The following is a 14269-nucleotide window of genomic DNA, read 5'->3' on the forward strand; positions in this document are numbered from 1 at the left end:
TCTATATATAGCTAGATCACAAAGTTCCAACACAAAACTTATTAAAGGTAATAAAAATAGAAGGCTGGGAGACAGATCTTTTATATACACACATACATTAGTGTAAAAGACATATACACAGAAATATAATAATAAATCTACTTTTACACACCTAGACAGATATTTATCCTACTATACATACAGTAATAAAACATACATAAAAATGTATGCCTATATACACATTTTTACACCCATACCTACACATACATCTATATATATATACATACACACACATCATCATCATTGTTTAACGTCTTTTTTACATGCTGGCATGTGTTGGATGGTTTGACTGAGATCTGGAGAGCCAGCGACTGCACCAGGCTCCAATCTGATCAGACAATGTTTCTACAGGTGGATGCACTTCCTAACGCCAACCACTCCAAGAGTGTAGTGGATACTTTTTATGTGCTACAGGCAAAGGAGCCAGTCAGATGGGTCTGGCATTGATCACATTCAGATAGTGCTTTTTATGTGCCACTGGCACAGGAGCCAGTCAGGGGCTACTGGCATCAGCCACATTCAGATGGTGCTTTTTACATGCCACTGGCATGGGGGCTAGTCAGGCGGTCCTGGCATCGACCACGTTCAGATGATGCATTTTACGTGTACTGGAATGGGAGCCAGACAGGGGGCACTGGCCACAGCTATGATTTTGGTTTTACTTGACTCAACAGGTCCTCTCAAGCATATCATATCGCCCAATGCATCAGGGGTACTCTTAAATGGGCCGGTCATCCAACACTAGCATCAGCCAAGCTGCGATCTCACTTTAGTTGCCAAGTCTTCTCAGTCACAGCATATCTCCAAAGGTCTTGGTCTCCTGTCATTGCTTCTGTGAGGCCCAGTGTTTGAAAGTCATGCTTCACCACCTCATCCCATGTCTTCCTGGGTCTACCTTTTCTACAGGTTCCTCCCACAGTTAGGGAGTGGCACTTCCTCACACAGCTGTCCTCATCATTACATAACACATGACCATACCAGCACAATCATCTCTCTTGCACACCAACTTTTCTTCCAGGGCGCTTACACTCTGTCATATATACACACTGACATTACACATCCAGCTTCATTTCTTTCAAGCCTACGCATGTCCTCAGCAGTCATGGCCCATGTTTCACTGCCATGTAACATTGCAGTTCGCACACATGCATCATACAGTTTACCTTTCATCCTGAGTGAAAGGCCCTTAGTTGTCAGCAGAGGTAGGAGCTATTCTTATTCTAGTCACTATACTCTCAGTGCAACCACCCCCACTTGGTTCACATATATACATATACACACAACCAACCATACACACATGCATATATTTAATCTGGCATATATTTAAATATATAATTTATTACCAAACTTTACTTACATACTCATAACCTCTACACACTTCACTTACATACTCATAACCTCTACACACTTCACTAACACATATAATGAAGGGAACACTGGCAAGTTATTTTTTAAAAAAACATTAATAGACTTAACGTCAAAGGCAATTTAGAGAAAGAGAAGGAGAAGAAAGAAAGAAATTAACAAAATTAAGAGTGGAGAAATATAGTGCGATAGATGAGTGGAAATAAAGCTCAAAGGCATGTTAAAAGATACTACTACCTAACTGCACTCATTCTTGTGCACAGTGAAGTGCATTAACCTATGCAATTAAACTTGTACATTCACGTGCATTTACATACAAACACACACTTCTAGTACATAAGGGACAATAAACCCAGGTAAACTAGAATAACAAATTTAAAATAAATAAACTGAATGTGATAAAAACTATCATAAGATATATAATAATAACTATAAAAGTAAAAAATAAAAACATTGGCCCACAAACAATCGAAATGCAATAGGACAAGTGGGCAGTGCAATCCCACTGTCTGAATTGGTGCATGGTCTGGGAATCCACATGAGTAATGATGCAATATTCCATGGACTTATTACTAAGATAGCAACACTGCAGAACCTGAAATAAGGATACCTTGCAACTCCTTTGGAGAACTTTTGTTCTCATTTGTGTGGATTACTGCTCCCAACTGTAGTTGCTGCAGAGTGTCAAATTGGTGGTGGAACTTGAGGCAGTCCAACACCACTGCATAAGATTGACTCAGTGAAACAGATGAGCTACTGGGAGAAGCCACAAGAACAGAAGTTCTACTCTCTGGAAAGAAGGCTAAAAAGGTATGCAGGAATTCAAGACAGGCTGCCCCTGGAAGCTCCTCTGTGCTAATGACCTTGCTCTAATAGATGAGTCACTACCAGAACTAGAGAAGTTTCAGGTGTAGAAGGAAGGTCTAGAATTGAACAGCCTGAGAGTCAATCTAGCAAAAACCAAATCCTAGTAAATAGGAAAACAGAGTATAAAGATATGGCATTTCCAGAGAAGTGCTCAACCTGAGTTATGGGCTATCAACACTATCAGATTCCAGACTAATACCAAAATTCTTCCTTTGTAGGAAATCCTCTTTCCAGGACTGTAAAACTGTTGTGTGGGTGTGAAGATTAAAATATAATCTAAATAATAAGACAAATTCTTTAACACATTTTTAATGATCAGTTACAATTGTTTCTTTCACAACTCTTTGATATATATATATATATATATATATATATATATAGAGAGAGAGAGAGAGAGAGAGATAGATAGATAGATAGATAGATTAAGAAATGGAGTTAAATGTGGGTGTTATTCAAATCTTTATACTTCCGACATATGTTTCGAAGAAAACATTGATATTATTCTTGAGGGAATAAAATGATGTAAAACAATGTAATCATCTTGTCAGGGAAAAAAGAGAAACAAATCACCTCAATAAGCCATTTTAACTGAATGTGATTACCGTGTATATAATTAAGGGAACACTGGCAAGTTATTTTTTAAAAAAACATTAATATATTTAACGTCAAGGGCAATTTAGAGAAAGAGAAAGAGAAGAAAGAAAGAAATTAACAAAATTAAGAGTGGAGAAATATAGTGCGATAGATGAGTGGAAATAAGCTCAAAGGCATGTTAACAGATATATATATAGTGGAATTAGAAGAGCAGACAAAAAAATTTACCTTTATCATATGGAAAGAGTTTAGATAGAATATTCCATTCCAAACCAAATTGTTTATCATGTTCCCTTAGAGACCAAATTAATTTACTAAGCCCAGTATTGTATTTATTGATATGTCTAAATGTAGAGTAATGGTTAGATATTCTTTTGGACAACTGAGATGAAGAACTACCTCTGTAAAAAAAGACATCAGAACCGGAAGTAATTTTACATTGATAAACAGAGTTTCTAGTCTTAGAATTAATGCTAAGGAAACGAATGCAATTCAAATTTATATCAGAAATACTAATACTGTTGTTATTATTGTTCAAAGAATGGTTAGTGTTAATAATAGCAATGTTATTATTTTCATCAAGTGGATTTGTATTTAACAACTTATTGTTATGCGAAGAGATTATTTGTGAAAGGAAGGTTGTTGGTATTTGAAAACACTATTCTAATTCGGTATAAATTGATAATGGAATGGTATCTTGAATTTTTGGTAAGATTTTTATCTATAGCTTCACGAAATTGGAAAGGAGGTTGGATTTGATCTGCTTACCATATGGAAGTATCAACCAAACAGTTTTACTAGGACATACCTTATTATTAGGGTAATTATCCTTAAAAATCCTAGATTTAGCTTCATAATGTAAAAAGGGTCTTAAAGAATAATTATCTCCCTTACACTGCAAAGCTACATTTTTCAATTTAGCGTTGTTATTCGAACTAACATTCATATTGTTATTACCGTTATGACATGTTTTCATGTAGAGGTAGAATTAATGTCAATATGGTTAATATAGGTAATTTTTTCTTTATTGCCTGCTTTAAGTAAGGCAGAGTTATAAAATTCAGCTTTATCATTGAAGATATCAACATTGGCAGATAATTTAGAAAGTCTAAGTGAAATATTTCTAACTATATTCCTTGTGATAGCCTTTGAATGATTACTGAAAGAGCTAATATATTTCAAATTAGTTGATGGTTTATGGTATGGGAAATATGAATCATTATATAAGTTAAGGATAATATCCAAAAAGTTGGCTTTAGTTATGTCATCATTGAAAACAATGCTTAAGCCCATGTTTCGGGAAAATTTAACCATTTGTAATTTTTGGTTAGAAACATTTTGAAGGTAGAGTAGACAATCGTCACAATACAGACCTCCATTGATGTTTGGGAATTGGTCAGCCATCTCATAAACGATATATATACTGATCAGATCAGTGATTTGTGCTGAGTCAGAACTTCCCATCATGACATCAAAACTGTCAGGCATATCTTTACGGACCCACAGCTTGTTTTCAAATTTAATGATTGATTTTCTGGCAGCTAACATCACATTAATTTCATCCCTGCTGAGACCTGCTTTGTTGTGTGTGAACCAGAGTTCCTTGTTATGTACAATTGGGTTAATAGAGGAATAGTAACTAGAAACGTTGAACTGGATAAACTTAGTGCACTTTTTGTTATTAATAGAATTAAACCAGTCAACCACTTGGAACGAATTAGACCATAAATTAAGCTTTAATTTTTTAACTAAAGTAAGAATATATTTATCTAGAATATTTTTGCTAAGTACCTCGATATCAAAGCTAGATGGACAGTCGTAAGGTTAGGTTATTATATATATATATATATATATATATATATATATATATATACATATCAGTACCGCTTTCAATGCTAGCATGGGTTGGATGATTTGACTGGGGACTGGCGAACCAGATGGCTACACCAGACTCCAATCTGATTTGGCAGAGTTTCTACAGCTGGATTCCCTTCCTAATGCCAACCACTCCGAGAGTGTAGTGGGTGCTTTTTATGTCCCACCGGCACGAGGGCCAGTCCACCGGTACTGGCAACAGCCATGCTCAAATAGTGTTTTTACATTCCACCAGCACAGGAGTCAGTTCAATGTTTTGTTCACATGCCACTGGCATAAGTGCCAGTAAGGCGAAGCTGGAAACGATCGCACTCAAATGGTGCTTTTTACATTCCACTGGCACAGAAGTGAGACTGCTGCTCTAGCAGTGATCCTGCTCAGTTAGGGCTCCACTGGAACGGGTGCCAGTCATCAAATTTGGTTCAGTTTCAATTCATCTCACTTGCCCCAACAGGTCTTCGCAAGCTGAGTTTAGTGTCAAATGAAGAAAGGTCGGCATGGGTGCCAGTCATAGAATTTGGTTCAATTTTGATTTCGATTTCGATTTCACTTGCCTCAACAGGTCTTCACAAGCAGGGTTTTGAGTCCAAAGAAGGAAAGATACACATACGTGGGCTGGTTACAGCCTTGGTAAAGGCCACGGGCCATGGCCTCACTTGTTTTGCTGGATCTTCTCACGTACAGCATATTTCCAAAGGCCTCTGTCACTAGTCATTGCCTCCATGTAGCCTAATGTTCGAAGGTTATACTTCACAACCTCATCCCAGGTCTTCCTGGGTCTACCTCTTCCACAGGTACCCTCAACCACTAGGCTGTGGCACATTTTCACAAAACTATCCTCATCCATTCTCACCAAATGACCATACCAGTGCAATCGTCCCTCTTGCACACCACAACTGATGCTTCTTAGATTCAACTTTTCTCTCAAGGTACTTACACTCTGCTGAGTATGCAGACTGACATTACACATCCATTGGAGCATACTGGCTTCATTCCTTACGAGCTTACGCATGTCCTCAGCAGTCACGGCCCATGTTTCACTGCCATGTAGCATAGCTGTTTGTACACATGCATCATACAGTCTGCCTTTTACTCTGAGTGAGAGGCCCTTTGTCACCAGCAGAACTAAAAGCTCTCTGAACTTTGCCCAGGCTATTCTTATTCTAGCAACTACACTTTCAGCGCACCCTCTCCCGGTACTGACTTGGTCACCTAGGTAACGGAAGCTGTCAACTACATCTAGTTTTTCTCCCTGGAATGTGGCAGAAGTTGTTCTCTGCACATTTTCAGTGTTTATTGCTCCTGAGCATCTGCCACATACAAAGACTATCTTGCTAGTTAACCTTCCTTTGATATTGCTGCACCTCTTATGTGTCCATAGCTTACACTGGGTAATTCTTATAGAGTTTCTAACTACACCTTTTCTACAGATCGAGCAGGGCCATCTACCTGAAGGGGTTTGTGGTTTGTCTACCTTTCTACTTATTCTTCACTGTACTTGTTGCCAACCCTCACCTCACTGACAGCATCCCTGTACATGGCTCGCACAGCTCTCACTAACCACTCTTCTATCCCTAGTTTCCTCATTGACCACCAGATAAGGGATTGGGAGACCCTGTCAAAGGTTTTCTCCCTGTCAACGAAAGCCAGGTACAGAGGTTTATCTTTGGCTAGGTATTTCTCCTGCAGCTGTCTTACCAGAAATATAGCATCAGTGGTGCTTTTCCCTGGAACAAACATGCGGCAGACTCTTTCTCCTATTCATTCTCTTTATTGAGCAACCTTTCATAGTGGCGTCTCCAAACCTCTCTCTTTGCAGCCTCGTTTAGTGCAAGTGAACCATCATCCTTGCGGACACATTTCTTTCCTACGACATCACGATTCTCTCTCATACACTGTCTTGCAACATGAAATACTTTAAGTCTTTGATCCTCATGGCACAGAACTTTGGCAAATTTTTTCTTATCTGCTTCCCCTCTGGCTAAGTAAACGTGCCTCCTAGCTTCCCTTCTGGCAGTCTGATACAATTCCCTGCTACCTCCGTTCTTCCAGTCCTTCCAAGCCTGTTTCTTTTGTCTAATAGCCCTGTCAACCACATTGTTCCACCACCACATTACTTTGGGTCGAGAGGGGACTTTGCACCACCCACAGATCTGGTCGGTGGCTCTCAGCAGGAACCTCCTCTCCACCTTACTTCTTGGATGCAGCACAGATCTACACGTCTCCGTTCAAGCATCTCAACAATCTCACCAGACCTACCTTTCAGCGTGCCAACGTTGAGAGTGCCAATTCTGATGCTGTGGGAGGTGTGGGCCTGTGAGACCCTGGGGTGAGGGAAAGCAGTGTCCTGTACCTGAAAAGAAAGCTTGCATTCATAAACAAAACAATGCCTACAACCTGCATACACTACACCATCTTTATGCGCTATAAGATCGATAAAACCCTGGGTAGAGGAGGGGATGGCATTAGGCCCCTAGAAGTGTTTGCGGGAGACAACCAAGGATGACAGAGGATAAGAACTTCCGCTACTGGTGGATGGGGTTGGGGGCAGGTATACCGCGAGCCAGTAAGTTTAAAGGGAGAGCCACTTCTGCACTTTTATACTATGGTAGACAAATTTAGAGAGATTTAGAGAGAATGAGTTAAAGGAACGAGAAACTTAAATAAAGTAAAGAAAAATAAATAAATAAAGCGTGGCGATTAAAAGGAATGCATGAATTTAAGACAAACAGGAAAATGACTCAAACGAATCAAACGGGCAATGTTTACATGGTAAAGAAATAGATAGATAATAAAGAACGAACGGTGGTGGGGCGGGATTATGATCAATGCTGAAATAGGAGTATATGAAAGGTTGGAAGTTCTTAGCTGTTCATCTTCTGGATTTTGTATTCTGTCAGCAGAAGAAATTTGGTTGATAAATATAATTAAAAAAATAAAACTCACTATTGTCATATAATAAACAAACAGAAGTTCATCTCTTTTCTATTTCAATTATTATATGAGATCGACGCTTTCAAGAGATCAGTCAGCTGAACTATTTGCAGAGCAGCTTTTGAAAGTTGGTGAAGGGAGAGTTCCAGTTGATGAAGAACAATTTCTTACACTCAATGCAATATGTAATTCAACTGATTCTGTTGATGATTTGATGTATGAAACCTTTCCTAATCTTCTTTATAATTACAAAAATACAGATTACATTGATGACAGAGCTATCCTGGCTCCAAAAAATGTTCCTCTACATACCATTAATAATATGCTATTGAATAAACTTCCACAAGGCCTCACTTATAACTCAATTGGCAGTGTTGTTGATGATCAGGATAGTGTCAACTACCCCATCAAATTCTTTAACTCTCTACAACCACAAGGTACATCTCCTCATTGTCTTCAGTTGAAAAAAAAGGGACTCGTATTATGCTATTACATATTTTGTCTCAACCAAAATTATGCAATGGTACAAGATTAATTGTGCACAAACTTCATTAACCCAAATATTCTCACTGTTTGTAGTAAAGGCTTATATACCCTGAAATAAAACAAAAAACCTTGTTCATAAAGAGATATTCATTCTTAATGTAACATGAATACTTCAATAACTTCATTTACCATTACTATCATTACGTTCAAGAATGAGTAAATTACCTATTTCATTGAACTGTATTATATAGTTGTCATTACTGTATTGATAAATAAAATAACATACACATCACACTAACTATTATCATGCAATAAACAAACAGAACTTCATGTATAAAAATGATCTTTTTTCTACTCCAATTATTACATAGTTTTGTCTTCTAAAAATACACACATACAGGAGGAGTAAATTATACATATAATAATACTTTCAATGTGGCTCCTGGTAAACAGTAAAAGTAATTACCCAATCAACAGTATGTTTTACTGGTAGTATATATATATATATATATATATATATATATATATATATATATATATACACATACATATATATAATAATGTTTGTATTTCATAATGATACCAATAATAACAATTTAATTATCGTAAATAATGGTAAGAAAAGACCTACTAATAATAATCTATCCTGCTTAAACAATAGGAATAAAAATGAAATACAACCTGATAAATGTCTACACAATCATATTAACACCAGTAAAATACCTAGCTTAAGAAATTATAATAATAGCCATAAGAATAAGAAAATTACTTTACATAACAAGATAGATCCCAATAAGAAAACTACAAATGATAATAGAAGCAATAATATAACCCCAAATACTTATGATAACCACAAACCCCTTTCATATTACAAATTTAGAAGAAAAAATTCTATATGGCTTAACATCCCTTACAACTATGCAGTACCTATGAACATCTATAAGAAATTTATGGATATCTTACAAAAAAATTTCGACCCTAATCATAGATAACACACAATCCGTATCTCATACTCTACTCTCCCCAATATAGGATCTATTATCAATAAGTTAAATAGAAAGAACATTAAACTAGCTAGGACCCTTGAAAATAAAAATTGTCTTATTATTGATAACAATACAAATAACTACCAAACTATTAATAACACCAACGCAACCAATAATCCTGCACATGTTAATGAACATAATAATACTTCAACTGTTAACATAGTTGATGAGATAAATCTTCCTAGCTCAAACAATATCAATTGCATATCCAGTAATACAACCAGCAATATTGATATAACCAATTTAGATACTTGTATCAATAATCAACATAGCAATATATATATAGTTAATAAGCCCCTTAATTGCAATTGTAGAATTAAAGCCCACTGCCCAGTATCTGGCCGTTGTTTAACCCGTAATGTGGTCTATAAATGTACAGTAGCTACTCCAACTAATAATTACATTTATGGTGTTTGCACAATCAACCTTAAACAACGATTATATAATCATTTTTCTTCATTTAGACTTAAACATAAAGCCAATAACACATCATTATCTAATAAAATTTGGGAATTGAAGGAAAGTGGTGTCGATTTTAATCTTAAATGGGAAATTGTCAGGAGAGCACAACCTTATAGAAATAGTAAATATGGCTGTGGACTGTGCTCTATGGAAATTTACGAAATTTTTAAACTTAAGGATAATCCTAATCTAATTAACAATAGATCTGACCTTAGGGTTCTGTGTGCATTGTTACTCCCGCACCTTTAAATATTTTAAAAAGTAAATATTTTAAAAAGTAAATCTTGCTAATAATTTTTTATTTTAATTTCTCTCATTTCCCTGACTAATAACTACTTTATTTGAGTTATAACTTTTAAATATAAACTTAGAATACATTTTTACCTTTCCCAACCCACTGATAATATTCTTACATTTTCTCTAGGTAATTCTGAGTCTCTTCTACCATATTACTTTTTCGAAAACCTTAGCTTTAATTCTCTTAATTTAATCCTGTTTTTCTAACTTTATTCCTCTCCCTTTTTTCCTCCTCCTTCTCCCCCCCCTTTCTTTTTGTTCGGTTTTGGCCATTAATATTATGGTTTTACTCATAAATAATATCTCTCTTCTACTACCCCACATTAATGTATATCTTATTTTAACTATAAATGTTTATCTTGTTCTAATTTAATTATTAATGTTCCCTATAGTTTTAAACTTAGTACTTTAGTGTTTCGTTGTATTATTCTAAATATACTGTAGAATAGATATATTTCTTTAATACCTTGACCTTAATTCCCTTACCTTAAATTTTCTCTAACCACTCCTTAGGGTATTGTCCTTTCATTTTCTTTATTTAAAAAAATTTTTTTTTCCTCGTGCTTGATTTACCGCTAACCTGCTGTCCATCACTACTTAATCTACCTTCCTCTAAATTTGAAATTACTACTACCCCTCCAATTAGATTATATAGAATTTAAATTCTTGTTTGATTCACTAGACTGTTGAACAGCAGCATAGTCAAGATGGTATGTTTTCTTCTCTTACTCTTGTTTATTGCACACATCTACAGAATGACTTTCTAAAATGAAATTCCATTATGCAGCTGAGGAGTACATTTTCATTACACATTTTATGTAGTGTTCTCACAACATGAATAAATGGAGATTGTACAAAACGTACGTACTGCTATAACCTATTGAATTTTCGTTGCTTTTCTTCAAATTATATATATATATATATATATATATATATATATATATATATATATATATATATATATATATATATACATACATACATACATACATACATACATACATACATACATACATACAGATAGATAGATAGATAGATAGATAGATAGATAGATAGATAGATAGATAGATTTATATATATAGATATATATATACATATATTGATATACATACATACATACATATATATATATATATATATATATATATATATATATATATATATATATATATATATATATATATATATACATACATACAGACCTCAGACATAGAAGGTAGCTGAACATTCCTATGGGACAGCTTACTGAGTGCCACAGACCGAGTCTATGGATGGTGCAAAGTCCCTTACAGACCTAGAGTAATGTAGTGGTGGAATAATACAGTAGACAAAGCTATTAGAGCAAAGAAACAGGCATGGGCAGCCTGGAAGAGTTGGGGTAGCAGAGAACTGTACCAGATAGCCAGAAGAGAGGCTGGGTAACAGGTATACATAGCCAAGGGAGAAGCAGAAAAGAAGGAGTTTGCCAAAGTCTAGTGATGCGAGGACTGAAGTATTTCGGATTGCAAGTGTGTGAGAGAAAATTGTGATGTCACAGGAGAGAAATGTGTTCGCATGGATGATGGTGCACTTGCTTTTAATGATTTGGAAAAGAAAGAGGTTTGGAGAAGCCATTATGAAAGACTGCTGAATGTGGAGAATGAATGGGAGAAGGAGAGCCTACCAAATCTTGACCCAGTAGAGGGACCAGTTATCTGAATAGACAGCACCCAGGTAGATAAAGCAATTAAGGGTATGAAGCCAGGAAAAGCCCCCAGCCCATCACTGCTGAGATGCTTAAAACATCTGGTGGTGTGAGCTATGGCCTAGTCACCCATATTGTAAACAGGTAGTTCATGATGGAGTCATACCCAATGACTGGTGTAGCAGCACCGTAGTCAACTGCTACAAAGGTAAAGGTAATGGTTTAGATAGAAATAACTACAGGGGTATCAAGCTGCTGGATCAGGCGATGAAGGTCGTGGAGAGGGTCATAGCCCAATTAATTTGGGAGGGAGTCTGCTTAGATAAGATGCAGTTCAGTTTTGTGCCAGATAGGAGCACCACTGATGCTATATTCCTGGTACGGCAACTGCAGGAGAAATACCTAGCCAAAGATACTTGGCTTTTGTGGATTTGGAGAAAGCTTTTGAGAGACTCCCCTGATCCCTTCTCTGGTGGGAGATGTGGAAACTGGGGATTGATGAATGGTTAATAAGGGCTGTACAGGCCTTATACAGAGATGCCATTAGTAAGGTTAGGGTTGGCAATGAGTATAGCGAAGAATTTCGAGTAGACGTAGGGGTTCACCAAGGATCAGCCCTCAGGCCCCTCTTATTCATTATAGTCCTCCAGACAATAACAGAGGAATTCAAGACAGGTTGCCCTTAGGAGCTCCACTATGCTGATGACCCAGCCCTCATAACACAATCACTACCAGAACTAGAGAAGAAATTTCAGGTGTGGAAGCAAGGTTTAGAATTGAAGGGCCTTAGAGTCAATGTCTCAAAATCAAAGTTCTTATTATGTAGGAAGGCGAACACATCACACACCCCTTCAGGTAGATGGCCCTGCTCGATATGTAGAAAAGGTGTAGGTAGAAACTCCATAAGATGTACCCAGTGTAAGCTATGGACACATAAAGAGGTGCAGCATCATCAAAGAAAGATTAACCGGGAAGATAGCTTTCATGTGCAGCAGATGCACAGGGGCAATAAACACCACAGATACTCAGGAAACAGATTCCATCATATGCCAGGGGGAGAAACTAGATGTAGTTGATAGCTTTCGCTACCTAGGTGACCAAGTCTGTAGTGGGGATGGATGCTCAGAGAGTGTTACCACTAGAATAAGAATAGCCTGGGCAAAGTTCAAAAAGCTTCTACCCCTATTGGTGACAAAGGGCCTCTCACTCAGAGTGAAAGGTAGATTGTATGATGCATATGTGCGAACTGCCATGCTTCACAGCAGTGAAACATGGGCCATGACTGCTGAAGACATACGTAGGCTCAAGAGAAATGAAGCTAGCATGATCTGCTGGATGTATAATGTCAGTGTGCACACACTACACAGTGTAAGCACCCTGAAAGAAATGTTGGACATAAGAAGCATCGGATGTTGCATGCAAGAGAGACATTTGCATTGGTATGGTTATGTACTACGTATGGATGAGGAGAGCTGTGTGAAGAAGTGCCACTACCAATCCAGGGTAGAGAGAGACCAAGGAATACATGGGATGAGGTGGTGAAGCATGGCCTTCGAATGTTGGGACTCACAGAGGCAATGACAAAAGACCGAGACCTCTGGAGATATGTTGTGACTGAGAAGACCTGGAAAATAAAGTAAGTTCACAGCTGTAACCTACACCAGTGTTGCATAACCAGCCCACTGAAAAAGTACCTTGGATCGTAGGATGACGTGCCACGCTTGAGGAGGCCTATCAAAATCAAAATCAAATGGAAATTATAGTTGTGGTCCCCGTGTTGGTGGCACGTAAAAGGCACCATCCGAACATGGCCAATGCCAGTGCCACCTTGACTGGCTCCTGTGCCAGTGGCACGTAAAAAGCACCATCCAATTATGTTCGATGCCAGCCCCCTCTGACCCCTGTGCTGGTGGCATGTAAAAAAAGCATCCACTGCACTCTCGGAGTGGTTGGTGTTAGGAAGGGCATCCAGCTCTAGAAATACTGCCAGATCAGATTGGAGCTTGGTGCAGCTTCCTGGCTTCCCAGACCCCAGTTGAACTGTCCAACCCATGCCAGCATGGAAAACGGACTTTAAATGATGATGATGAGGATGATGATGATGATGATGACATATATATAAATTCAATTAAAGGTTAAATAAACCTCATTAAGGGATAGTAATATCCAATGAATTACTGGTTTATTACCTAATATTTGTTTTGAATATTAATTATAATACTCATAGATAATAGGTAAGTAGATAAACCTTAATGAGGCATATTTAACATTTAAGTAAACTTATCATCAACTCACTTTATTCATTACTATAATAGTAATAATAAAAATACATATGAATAATACTGGCAAAATGGAAATAATAAAAATTGACTTTTCTTTAAAAGATATACCAATTCCTCCCAAAATTGTTTACACAAAAGAACTCACCTCAAGAATAGATGATTTTATCCACAGACTTAGATGGAAGGCATTACACTTTGACAAAAAACAAGGAATACAGGACTTACACACCAACAAAGATACAGAGATTATCTCAAGGCATTTTAAAACTAAGAAAACAATAGTCATCTGGACACATTTGAATGGGAACTATGGACTACTATAAAGAACTTAAAATTTA

At 37.0% G+C, this 14269-nt stretch overlaps 1 protein-coding gene across 2 annotated transcripts in view; it reads right to left on the bottom strand.

Annotated features, from left to right (window-relative positions):
- LOC106876921 (uncharacterized) overlaps positions 1 to 14269 on the bottom strand; it is a 50483-nt gene that overhangs the window by 27139 nt on the left and 9075 nt on the right. The window contains exon 2 of one of the 2 annotated variants that reach the window (XM_089351026.1): positions 7687 to 8269. The exons of the other annotated variant lie outside the window; for it this stretch is intronic. The gene's annotated coding sequence lies outside the window, so the exon portion shown is untranslated. The remainder of the gene's footprint in view (positions 1 to 7686; positions 8270 to 14269) is intronic. 2 annotated transcript variants of the gene reach the window in all.

Source organism: Octopus bimaculoides, chromosome 4 (genome assembly GCF_046866305.1).
Source record: "Octopus bimaculoides isolate indiv1 chromosome 4, ASM4686630v1, whole genome shotgun sequence".
Taxonomy (NCBI): Eukaryota; Metazoa; Mollusca; class Cephalopoda; order Octopoda; family Octopodidae; genus Octopus; species Octopus bimaculoides.